This window comes from Anomaloglossus baeobatrachus, chromosome 3, assembly GCF_048569485.1.
Source record: "Anomaloglossus baeobatrachus isolate aAnoBae1 chromosome 3, aAnoBae1.hap1, whole genome shotgun sequence".
Taxonomy (NCBI): Eukaryota; Metazoa; Chordata; class Amphibia; order Anura; family Aromobatidae; genus Anomaloglossus; species Anomaloglossus baeobatrachus.
The window spans coordinates 472957092-472970068 of NC_134355.1; positions in this window are offsets into that span (position 1 = coordinate 472957092).

Below are 12977 nucleotides of genomic sequence, written 5' to 3' on the forward strand. Positions count from 1 at the left end.
ACTGGGCTGCTTGCTGTAGTTTGTAGTTAGTTAATCACTGTGTAATGTGCAGTAGATTATCATAAGAGGACTACTTGGCGTGCTGCCTGGTAGTCCAGCATATTCATGAGCTCTGTATAACCTCGCCCCACCAGTGATTGGCAGCTTTCTATGTACACTGTATATGGGCAGAGAGCTACCAATTAGTGGTGTGGGCGGGTTATACAGTTGTGTGGGTGGGGTTACAGTGTTTGGGCGGAGTGATACAGAGATGAGCATTCAGAGAAGTGCTAGTGTCGCGGGCGGGGAGGACGCCGTCGCTGTTGCGCTCTCGCTAATGCTCGGGTCCAGCGCTGCTGCGACTGCTCAAGCGGTGGGCCGGATCCGGGGACTCGAGCGGCGCTCCTCGCCCGTGAGTGAAAGGGGTGGTTGGTTTGGGGGATTTAGTCCGTGACGCCACCCACGGGTCGTGGTGAAGATGGGCACCACCGCTGCTGGTGACGGGGATCCCGGGAGCGATGGTAGGGAGCAGCTGGGATGTTGTTTTCCCCCTCCGTGGGTAGGGGTCAGTGGTCCCGGGACCCGATGATGTGACGGGGAGGCAGGGTTGGTGAGGTGCAGGGTTGCAGGGACAGCGCGGCGCGGTGCCGGATGGCACGGATGTACTCACTCAGCAAGAAAGGTACAAAGTCCTCGGTAAACCAAACGGCTGGATGGACGGGTCCCGCAGCCAGCTGCTGTGTCTCTCCCCGGACAGGTGATGGCGGCTGTCTTTCCCTGCACCTTGATGTTCTCCTTCTGACTACTATGGATTCCCAACGGTAGTCCGCTCCCCGGTGTATAGGTACCGGAGGAGCCCATTTGCCCGCAGACGCTGGCCCTTGGGTCTCTAGCCTTAGGCGGTAGCTGTATACCCTCACGGTGTGGGCTGTTGCCTTCAATCGGGACTTTTGCTGTTGTGAAACCCCTGGGGTTCCAGTCACATTCAGATCTGACTATTGTCGGCGGTTCCAAGCCTGGTCGGGGTCTGATGGCCCTGCCTGTGTGTGCTGGCTTCACTTCGCTCCCCGGTCGGTACCAGCGGGCCGTCACCCGACCCCGGTCCTACGGTTCCGCGTTACTCCACCACAAATGATGTGACTAAGGGTATGTGCGCACGTTGCTTTTTACCTGCTTTTTACCTGCTTTTTTGCTGCTTTTTCTTCTGCGCTGTTAAATGCCAAAATGGATGTGTTCTTCTATTCAAGCAAAGTCTATGGGAATTTGGGTTTCTTGTTCACACTATGTTGTTCAAAATGCTGCCTTTTTGAGGCAGAACTTTGGTCAAAAACTCAGCTTTTCAAAGAAGCAACATGTCAATTGTTTTTGCCATTTGGGTTTTGCACTGCAAAGCTGAGTTTTTGACCAAAGTTCTGCCACAAAAAGGCAGCATTTTGAACAACATAGTGTGAACAAGAAACCCAAATTCCCATAGACTTTGCTTGAATAGAAGAACACATCCATTTTGGCATTAAACAGCGCAGAAGAAAAAGCAGCAAAAAAGCAGGTAAAAAGCAACGTGCGCACATACCCTTACAAATATAAAAAGTAACATTTGAAAAGGAGAAAATAGAATAATTTTGATTTGAAATGTATATTTTTCTTATAGAAGTCCATTTAATGGGTGTTCCTTTAGACATCATTTCTTACCTGTCCACAGTGTGTAATCACAGGGGGTCTGACTAATTACGAGTCTCTTTGTGGGTTTAAGGGTGCGGACATCGAGAATGACCACTACTACTTTGTATAAAAGATCTATGGCAATGTTTCTCTGCCAGTCGACTGTATACCACAGGGTACATGCCGCATGGTTAGGGAGTATGTGAAGGGACCGAAATAAAAAGTCTGGCTTTCTGGGATTACAAGTTACTAATGACTGAGCAGAGTGACACATCCTGCGCTCTCTTCCCTGCCGGGTCCGCACTCCTTTACTGCCAAGAACAGATATGTGGTCCAACTAGCAAATGTCCTGCAAATGGGGCGGTTCTGGATACTGAGGCTTGAAATGAACAAGTCTGATGTATTAAGTGTGCGGCTCTCTGTTATCTGCAGACATGGTCGCTCGGTAGGATTGGTATCAGCTATGGATAGTTGGGCTTGCCTCTTCACAGTAATAGCCTCCTATGTGGAGCCAATCGCGACGTCAGCACGGCCCACAGAAATGAGCGATGGCTGGCCGAAAAACGAAGATGGCACGAGCTACTCCTGTCTATCAGAGAATAGAGTCAGTAAGTCAATGCTAACTGGTTGTAAGTGTAAATAGACGGCACAGGGGCACTGTAGTCGTGGTCAATGTGTCATGTGACCCCCTGGCCCTGCTACAGGCAGATAATCCATGAACATTTGGGCTTCGTCCACTTATTTGCCACTTGGGGTAACTTTGTCTCTTTTTACTTTTGGTGCAGAAACAAACAAGGAGACGACACAGACGGTTTCTCTTTTCTTAAAAGTATCTTTTACTGTACTTTTGTGCCAAGGTTTCCATACAAAATGCAGTCACTTTAAACAGTTTCTTTCTTCCTGTGCACACTACCACTATACTGCACTTCTTCTGTCTGCCTCTGTGGCGCCCCTGAGGCTTCAGTCGCCACAGGTACTGCACCTCACTTATGGTGCGGTACTCATCCTGGATTCAAAGGAGGTCGGCACCGGTTTCACAACAAACAACTCATACACACCAATAGGTTGCCCTCCCCAATGGGGATCGGGCTAGAGTTAGGTCTTAAGGTAGTCACCAAACATGGCGGGCTGCCACCCACTAGTGGCAGGGAACAGGGGGATGAGCAGCCACCAGGGGGAGTTAGGAGCAACACAACAGTTAGGGAGTTCTCCAGCAGGAGAGGAAGAGAGAAGCCGGGTTTACCGGTGACTCTGGTGGGATGCATGTGTTAAAATGGTCGCCGAAGGGAGAGCTTCATTGCTTCCTCGGGACCGACGCAGTGCAGGGTGCAGAATCCTAGGGTGGAACATACTTCAAGTTGTATCACCAAAATCTGCAGGCCAGGGGGATTGTATGTCCCTCCGGCCACCACAGTTCCCGGAGCACAGTGCTACATAGCAGGGTGCAGAATCCTAGGGTGGAACGTACTTCAAGTTGTATCACCAAAATCTGCAGGCCAGAGGGATTGTATGTCTCTCCGGTCACCAGAGTTCCCTGAGCACAGTGCTACATAGGGTCCGGAGTTATGATCTAAGTCAGGCATACCACGGACCCACAGCACCTGCATACGGGACAGTAGTTCACTTTTTAAGAACCGGGGTCCCCAAGTAGCTTCAGGCCACGGGGATCCATCTCTAGAGGTGCAAGGAGGAACGGCCCATCGACCAACGTACTGATTCTGACCTCCAACGGATCCGGGATTGACTGGGGCCCATCACAGCGGTGACCGGTATCTCCCGGGCGAACTGGAGCTGTGAATAAAGAAACTTGAAAACCGCAGAGACTATGTCTGCCTGTCCTGTCCTTGCTGTTGCCCCGTGCTTCGGCGTCAGCCATCACTACTCCTCTCATCATCGTCCCCAGGGCCAGCTCCACCTGTGGGAAGCAGAAACATCTTAGCTGCTACAACCATCCTCCCCGGAGGACAGCAACAGCAGCAGCGGCTATTCCCTGGCCGCGTACCGCACGTGGCGTCACGAGACAATCCTCCACTATCCTTCCCCTCTCCTCTTATTGTACACCTTGGGGCCACAAAACCAGGCAAGGACCACCGGTGACATCCCCAGATCCCACATCACCAAGCCCGGCGACGAGTAAAGTTAACCCCTTGCCCCATGGGTGCTACACCTCTCCTCTGGACTGCGTCCTGTTACCAGCTGAATAGTCTAACCTCATCCTTCTCCTGGGGTCCTAACTCGGCTCTTTTCCTTGTACCCGGTGAGTCCCATGAATCCCCTATGTTGCCCAGCAGGTCGCTGACAACAGACCTGCTCAAAGGGGGATCGGTCCACCCCTAGCACCACAACCACCCTGCTTTTCAGGCAGCCATCTTCTTTATTCAGTACTGCTTCTATATCCCTGGACCTTGCCTTAATTCTTAGTGCACCTGCTGTGGAAATGCTACCAAGCTACCCGGCTATATTACACAGTGAAATATTGGTCTAAGGATGACTTTGCTTTTTGCCATTGTTTTTTTGTCAAGCTTCTCTACGTCATACCTACCGAACTGTTCGCAATGACTGGCAGGATCGCTGGAGCAGTCATGTATTTTCCAGGTGAGTATATTTCACTACTTTAATGCATGCCGAATTGTCTCTGCTCACCATTGTGACACTACATCTGTCCTACCTTTCTGCCAAAAATCCACTAAATATGAATATGCCTCACAAACCATAATCAATCTTCATTAAAATGTAATTTTTCTCAGCAAAATCCTCCATGTGACACCGGGAGCTTTCTAATAGTAATATTTAGGGACATGTATAAGTGTAACTTGTCCATTGAAATGTGCAGAATTCCATGGGCACAGGCTGAACCCCAGCATATGGGAACCGTATGGAATCATGTATCGTTTTATAAAACCCACCGTATTTTAAGAAAACCCCCAAATTTAGAGGGAAAAAAATGGAAAAAAAATATGGGGTCCGTCTTATAATCCGCTGGTGTCTTACCAGAGGAAGAGGCAGTGCTGGAGTAGGGTGATGCTGCAGGTGGTGTAGCAGCTGTCCCAGATCCTTGCTGTGGGTACAGTGAGGCAGGAGGAACTTCCAAAAACTGTCAGCAGTGCGGGCTTCAAAGAAATGGCACCCAGAGTCGGCGCGTGCGCAGATGGAGCTCTCAGCTCAATGACAAGCCGAGATCTCATCTGTACATTCGCCACCTCCGGCCATTTTTCTTAAGTCCGTTGCAGAGAGATCAATGGGCCGGAGGAGGCACGTGCGGAGATGAGATCTGGAGCCAAGAGCTCCATCTACGCACGTGCCGACTCCGGGCGCCATTATTTGAAACCCGCACTGCCAACATTTTCAGAATGCCAGCCACTGCCTCCTAGCCTGCAGCGCACCGAAACACAGCACCCACAGCCCATAGCACAGTCCCCACACCTGCAGAACACAGCGCCCACAGCACGGTGCCCACAACTCGCAGCACAGCGCCCACAGCCCGCACCATCTCCTGTGACCCATCTCCACCTGCTCCGGTAACCTACATTCGGATTATAAGACGCACCCCTCATTTTTCTTCAAATTTTTTGGAGGAAAAGTGCATCTTATAATCCGAAAAATACGGTATATACTCACAACATGAATAATGTTAACAAATATGTGGGAGAAGATTTACTAACCTAGGCTAGACAGTCTTTAGACAGCATCAACCATACCTCTATTTCTACAATAGGCAACGAAGTGGAAAAAAATCTGCCTAATGCACTTGGTAAATGTGTCAGACCTCAAGTCCAGGCCACCAGTTTTTGACTGGCAGTTTAAGCAAACATTGTGGCTTCTTGGAAGTAAAAATAAAATAAAATATATCTTTGTACCGTGTTAGCCAGTAGATAGAAAAAAAATAGTTTAAAATAACTGAGAGTCCTCAGTGGTAGATACCTTTTAATGGCTAAGGCCGGGGCCACACGGGGCACTACTGCGATGCTCGCATGACACTCTGCTCGCGCTGGAAACACAGCAGGAGCCGAGTGTCATGCTAGTATCCCTGCGACTGCGGTCGGACAGTGCGAGCGGACCTCAGCTGCGGGGGGCGGGCCAGCTCTGAGAATGGGCGGGCCAGTGCTGCGGAGGAGAGGGAGGGATTTATCTCCCTCTCTCCTCCAAAGCCGGCTATTACGATTCTCGCTCTGCACGCGCGGTACACCGGTGTACCGCGAGTGCAGTGCGAGTTTTCTCTCCCCCCATTCACTTGAATGAGTGCGAGAGAAAACAGGATCGCATTACAATCGCAGCATGCTGCGATTGTTTTCTCGGTCCAATTAGGGCTGAGAAAATAATCGCTCATGTGTGCTGACACACAGGCTAGAATTGGTCCGAGAGGAATGCGATGTTTTATCGCACTCCACTCGCACTGATTTTTAACTTAAAAGGTATCAACCACTGAGGACTCGCAGTTCTTTTAAACTATTTTTTTCTTGGGGTTAGAAATCCAATGTAGGGGAACTTGTACCATCATATGAAAGAAATATGCAAACAACCATCAAAATCCAATGTACGTGTCATGACTTCAGTACTGAAAGGATAGTGTATGCTCTGTATAAATCTGACAAATCTGTCCTTTGTAGTTATAGTGGAATTGCAATAAGTGAATACAAGGACTGTGAGCATATATTAATCCTGCAATCCCATTATGGAGACCCCTTATATTCCTGTACTTTACTATTCCTAGTCCTTTCTATCGAGTATACACATAACATTCAGGCATAAAGTCCATGTAATACTCGGCATGCTGCGGAGCTTCTGTTTATTTCTCTAATCTCTTTCATTTTCTGCTTCCTGCTGTATTCCCAGGAGAACTGAAGGTTAAACACACACCATCTGTGCCCTGGAACATGGGGAGCCCATCATAATAATTCATGAATCTGTTTTCCACTGAATAATATCTCAGTAACAGGCAGCTATTACTTAAAGCGAATTGGTGACCAGGTTTTTGCCACCTAATCTCAGAGCAACATAATGTAGAAACAGACCCTGATTCCAGTGTAGTGTTGATAAAATCATTGTTTTATCAGCAGGAGATTATCACTTCCAAATAGTCATCCATATTCATGAGCTTTGTATAGCCCCGCCCATACCACTGATTGGCACCTTCCTGTATACAGTGTACATGGGCGGGAAGTTTACAATCAGTAGTGTGGGTGGGGTTATACACAGCTCAGCATTCAGAGAACTGCTAGAATTGCAGCAGAGAAAACAGTGTATCAAAGCAGCCCATTAATGACACATCGCTGGAATCAGGGTCTCTGTCTCTACATCATGCTGCTGTCAGAAGGGGTAGCAAAAACCTGATGACAGAATGCTTTTGAAGGTATCATAAAACCATATTAAAAATAAGAAATTATACACCATCACATTTTAACCCCTTAACGACCGCGGGCCGTAAAATTACGTCCTAAAGGACATAATCTTACTGCCCGCGGTCCTCCGGCGGCAGCATGCCGCGATCGGCACACATCTCAGCTGATTTTCACAGCTGAGATGTGTGCCTGCTAGGCACGAGCAGAATCGTTATCTGCTCGTGCCGATTAACCCCTTATAATGGCGCTGTCAATACATGACAGCGCCATTATAAGCGCAATCGCGGTAAAGTTTTACTTACCGCCGAAACCGGAAGTCACGTGACGCGATCACGTGACTCCCGATAGTTGTCATGGTAGTACAGGGTCATGTGATGACTCCTGTACTACACATGAATTGGTTTCACTTTCGCTGTGCCCGGGGCACAGCAAAAGAGAAAGACAGCGTATCTGCTGTTTACAGCCTTCCAGCTGTGATCAGCAGATACTGCAGAGCGATCGGAATGCTGATCGCAATAGCCCCCTAGGGGGACTAGTAAAATAAAAAAAAAAAGTAAAAAAATAAGTTTTAAAAAATTAAAAAAAAACAAAAAAACCTAAAAGTTCAAATCACCCCCCATTCGCCCCATTAAAAATTAAAGGGTTAAAAAAATAAAAAATATACACACATTTGGTATCGCCGCGTTCAGAAACGCCCGATCTATCAAAATATAAAATCAATTAATCTGATCAGTAAACGGCGTAGCGGCAAAAAAATTCCAAACGCCAAAACGACGTTTTTTTGTCGCCACAACTTTTGCGCAAAATGCAATAAGAGGCGATCAAAACGTAGCATCTGCGCAAAAATGGTACCGTTAAAAACGTCAGCTCGAGACGCAAAAAATAAGCCGTCATTGCGCCTAAGATCCCGAAAAATGAGAATGCTACGGGTCACGGAATATGGCGTAAAACGTGCGCCACTTTTTTCGGACAAACTAACCCCTTATATAAAAGTAAACCTATACATGTTTGGTGTCTACGAACTCGCACTGACCTGAGGCATCACACCCACACATCAGTTTTACCATATAGTGAACACAGTGAATAAAATATCTCAAAAACCATAGTGCTATCGCACTTTTTTTGCAATTTTTCAGCATTTGGAATTTTTTTGCCATTTTCTAGTACACAATATGGTAAAACTGATGGTTTCATTTAAAAGTACAGCTCGTTCCGCAAAAAATGAGCCCTCACATGACCATATTGACTGAAAAATAAAAAAGTTACGTCTCTCAGAAAAAGAATGGCGAAAAAAAAAACCGGAAAGCGAAAAATCGGCCGGTCGTGAAAGGGTTAAAGGGGCTATCAAGCACTAACATATTGATGACCTCTGTATAGGATAAGTCATTTATATGAGATGAGCAGGATTTCAAGACTTTGTAATCTCATTGATCAGCTATTTGTTCTGGCCAGATGTACAGTGCCTACAAGTAGTATTAAACCCCCTGCAGATTTAGCAGGTTTACACATTCGGAATTACCTTGGCATTGTGACATTTGGACTGTAGATCAGCCTGGAAGTGTGAAATGCACTGCAGCAAAAAAGAATGTTATTTCTTTTTTTATTTTTTTTTTTTAAATTGTGAAAAGTTTATTCAGAGGGTCATTTATTATTCAACCCCCCAAACCACAAGAATTCTGTTTGGTTCCCCTAAAGTATTAAGAAGTATTTCAGGCACAAAGAACAATGAGCTTCACATGTTTGGATTAATTATCTCTTTTTCCAGCCTTTTCTGACTAATTAAGACCCTCCCCAAACTTGTGAACAGCACTCATACTTGGTCAACATGGGAAAGACAAAGGAGCATTCCAAGGCCATCAGAGACAAGATCGTGGAGGGTCACAAGGCTGGCAAGGGGTACAAAACCCTTTCCAAGGAGTTGGGCCTACCTGTCTCCACTGTTGGGAGCATCATCCGGAAGTGGAAGGCTTATGGAACTACTGTTAGCCTTCCACGGCCTGGACAGCCTTTGAAAGTTTCCAGCCGTGCCGAGGCCAGGCTTGTCCGAAGAGTCAAGGCTAACCCAAGGACAACAAAGAAGGAGCTCCGGGAAGATCTCATGGCAGTGGGGACATTGGTTTCAGTCAATACCATAAGTAACGTACTCCACCGCAATGGTCTCTGTTCCAGACGAGCCCGTAAGGTACCTTTACTTTCAAAGCGTCATGTCAAGGCTCGTCTACAGTTTGCTCATGATCACTTGGAGGACTCTGAGACAGACTGGTTCAAGGTTCTCTGGTCTGATGAGACCAAGATAGAGATCTTTGGTGCCAACCACACACGTGACATTTGGAGACTGGATGGCACTGCATACGACCCCAAGAATACCATCCCTACAGTCAAGCATGGTGGTGGCAGCATCATGCTGTGGGGCTGTTTCTCAGCCAAGGGGCCTGGCCATCTGGTCCGCATCCATGGGAAGATGGATAGCACGGCCTACCTGGAGATTTTGGCCAAGAACCTCCGCTCCTCCATGAAGGATCTTAAGATGGGTCGTCATTTCATCTTCCAACAAGACAACGACCCAAAGCACACAACCAAGAAAACCAAGGCCTGGTTCAAGAGGGAAAAAAATCAAGGTGTTGCAGTGGCCTAGTCAGTCTCCTGACCTTAACCCAATTGAAAACTTGTGGAAGGAGCTCAAGATTAAAGTCCACATGAAACACCCAAAGAACCTATATAACTTGGAGAAGATCTGCATGGAGGAGTGGGCCAAGATAACTCCAGAGATCTGTGCCAGCCTGATCAGGTCTTATAAAAGACGATTATTAGCTGTAATTGCAAACAAGGGTTATTCCACAAAATATTAAACCTAGGGGTTGAATAATAATTGACCCACACTTTTATGTTGAAAATTTATTAAAATTTAACTGAGCAACATAACTGGTTGGTTTGTAAGATTTATGCATCTGTTAATAAATCCTGCTCTTGTTTGAAGTTTGCAGGCTCTAACTTATTTGCATCTTATCAAACCTGCTAAATCTGCAGGGGGTTGAATACTACTTGTAGGCACTGTAAGTAATATATAGAGTGGAACACCACATTTCCATACAGTGTTTAGTGAGGCCCCCTGAAGAAGCAGAGCGAAACACGTGTCGGGGTGGAGTGAGGTGGTGTCATATACACGATGTGCAGTGGTCATCTTAGTATTAGGTAATACTAGATGCATAACCTCTATTTATGTGTGAGGCTGCCATTACATATTCTGTGACTACTTTCACTGTGGATGTTTATTCTTCTTAGGGTTCTTTTCCACTTTCGATTTCTATGTGCGAGTGCGATCCGATAAAATATCGGATTGTACTCACACCAGTCCTCTTGCTTATTTTTTATTCGTCACGAATCGTGCCCTCGGTGCAATCACAGCATGCTGCGTTTTGCAGCGAGTCTCGGCTCAAGCACTCCCATACAAGCCTATGGGAGCGTGTGAAACATTGCACTGCACTCGCATGTTATGCGACTGCAGTGCGATATACACAGAGACAGACAGCAGAGGATACGGGGAGAAAGTGCTCCCTCCATCTTCTCCGCAGGTGTGATATGATCGCAAGATCGCCTCACAGTCGCATGACCCTCGGCTGACGCTCACAGCAGAGGGTCATTAGCATATCGCTTCCAAAGCTCCCGCATGAGAAGCTGTGCGCAAGTGAAAAAGAACCCGTATGGTTATCATGATCAACAAGTATCAGTTGAGTTGCCATAATGCTGACATTCCTCTCATGTAGTTCTGTCACTATTTTTTTTACATTGTTGTGTGTCCAAATATACATTATAAGGAATATATAGCAGGAGAGGATCTGCAAGGAAGAATGGCAGAGGATCCCCAAATCCAGGTGTGAAAAACTTGTTGCATCATTTCCAAGAAGACTTATGGCTGTACTAGCCCAAAAGGTGCTTCTACTCAATACTGAGCAAAGGGTCTGAATACTTATGACCATGGGATATTTCAGTTTTTCTTGTTTAATAAATTTGCAAAAATTTCTACATTTCTGTTTTTTTTTGTCAAGAAGGGATGCAGAGTGTACATTAATGAGAAAAAAATGAACTTTTTTCAATTTACCAAATGGCTGCAATGAAACAAAGAGTGAAATATTTAAAGGGGTCTGAAAACGTTCCGTACCCACTGTATATGCATATAAAATGCCAAAGGATTTTATATATATATATATATATATATATATATATATATATATATATTTATTACAGACCAAAAGTTTGGACACACCTTCTCATCTCTAGAACAACTATTAAGAGGAGACTTTGTGCAGCAGGCCTTTATGGTAAAATAGCTGCTAGGAAACCACTGCTAAGGACAGGCAACAAGCAGAAGAGACTTGTTTGGGCTAAAGAACACAAGGAATGGACCAGTGGAAATCTGTGCTTTGGTCTGATGAGTCCAAATTTGAGATCTTTTGATCCAACCACTGTGTCTTTGTAGAAAAGGTGAACGGATGGACTCTACATGCCTGGTTCCCACTGTGAAGCATGGAGGAGGAGGTGTGATGGTGTGGGGGTGCTTTGCTGGTGATACTGTTGGGGATTTATTCAAAATTGAAGGAATACAGAACCAGCATGCCTACCACAGCATCTTGCAGCGGCTTGCTATTCCATCCGGTTTGCGTTTCGTTGGACCATCATTTATTTTTCAACAGGACAATGACCCCAAACACACCTCCAGGCTGTGTAAGGGCTATTTGACTAAGAAGGAGAATGATGGGGTGCTACGCCAGATGACCTGGTCTCCACAGTCATCAGACCTGAACCAAATCGAGATGGTTTGAGGTGAGCTGGACCGCAGAGTGAAGGCAAAAGGGCCAACAAGTGCTAAGCATCTCTGGGAACTCCTTCAAGACTGTTGGAAAATTATGTCCGGTGACTACCTCTTGAAGCTCATCAAGAGAATGCCAAGAGTGTGCAAAGCAGTAATCAAAGCAAAAGGTGGCTACTTTGAAGAACTTAGAATATAAGACATATTTTCAGTTGTTTCACACTTAGAAAAAAGACGTCTCAGAGGAGATCTCATTTATATGTATAAATACATGTGTGGTCAATATAAAGGACTGGCACATGACTTATTTCTTCCGAAAACAATACTAAGGACCAGGGGGCACTCACTGCGAGTGGAAGAAAAGCGATTCCGACAGCTAAATAGGAAAGGGTTCTTTACAGTTAGAGCGGTCAGACTGTGGAATGCCCTACCACAAGAGGTAGTAATGGCAGATACTATAACAGCTTTTAAAAAAGGGCTGGATGATTTCCTCAGTACACAAAACATTGTTGGTTATAAATGACTTAGTGACTAAATGTAGAACTGGTGGAGGAAGGTTGAACTAGATGGACCTAGGTCTTTTTTCAACCTAAGTAACTATGTAACTATGTAACACTTTTTTGTTAAGTATTTCATTCTACATGTGTTAATTCATAGTTTTGATGCCTTCAATGTGAATCTACAATTTTTAGAAGACTAAGACTATGTGTCGAAACGCGTAGTTCTACGAGGTATATTCTTATCCTATCTATCTGCCAATCTGCTGTATTTTAAATGGAAATTCACAAATAAATTTTTGGACTTTTATTCTACCCTGAGGATCGTGCTGGATTTTCTTTGTTATACAATTTTTAGAGTCATGAAAATAAAGAAAACTCTTTGAATGAGAAGGTGTGTCCAAACTTTTGGTCTGTACTTTATGTATATATATATACCGGTGTGTGTGTGTGTGTGTGTATGTGTATATATATATATATATATATATATATATATATATATATATATATATATATATATATATATATATATATATATATATATATATACAGTTAGGTCCAGAAATATTTGGACAGTGACACAATTTTGGCGAGTTGGGCTCTGCATGCCACCACATTGGATTTGAAATGAAACCTCTACAACAGAATTCAAGTGCAGATTGTAACGTTTAATTTGAAGGTTTGAACAAAAATATC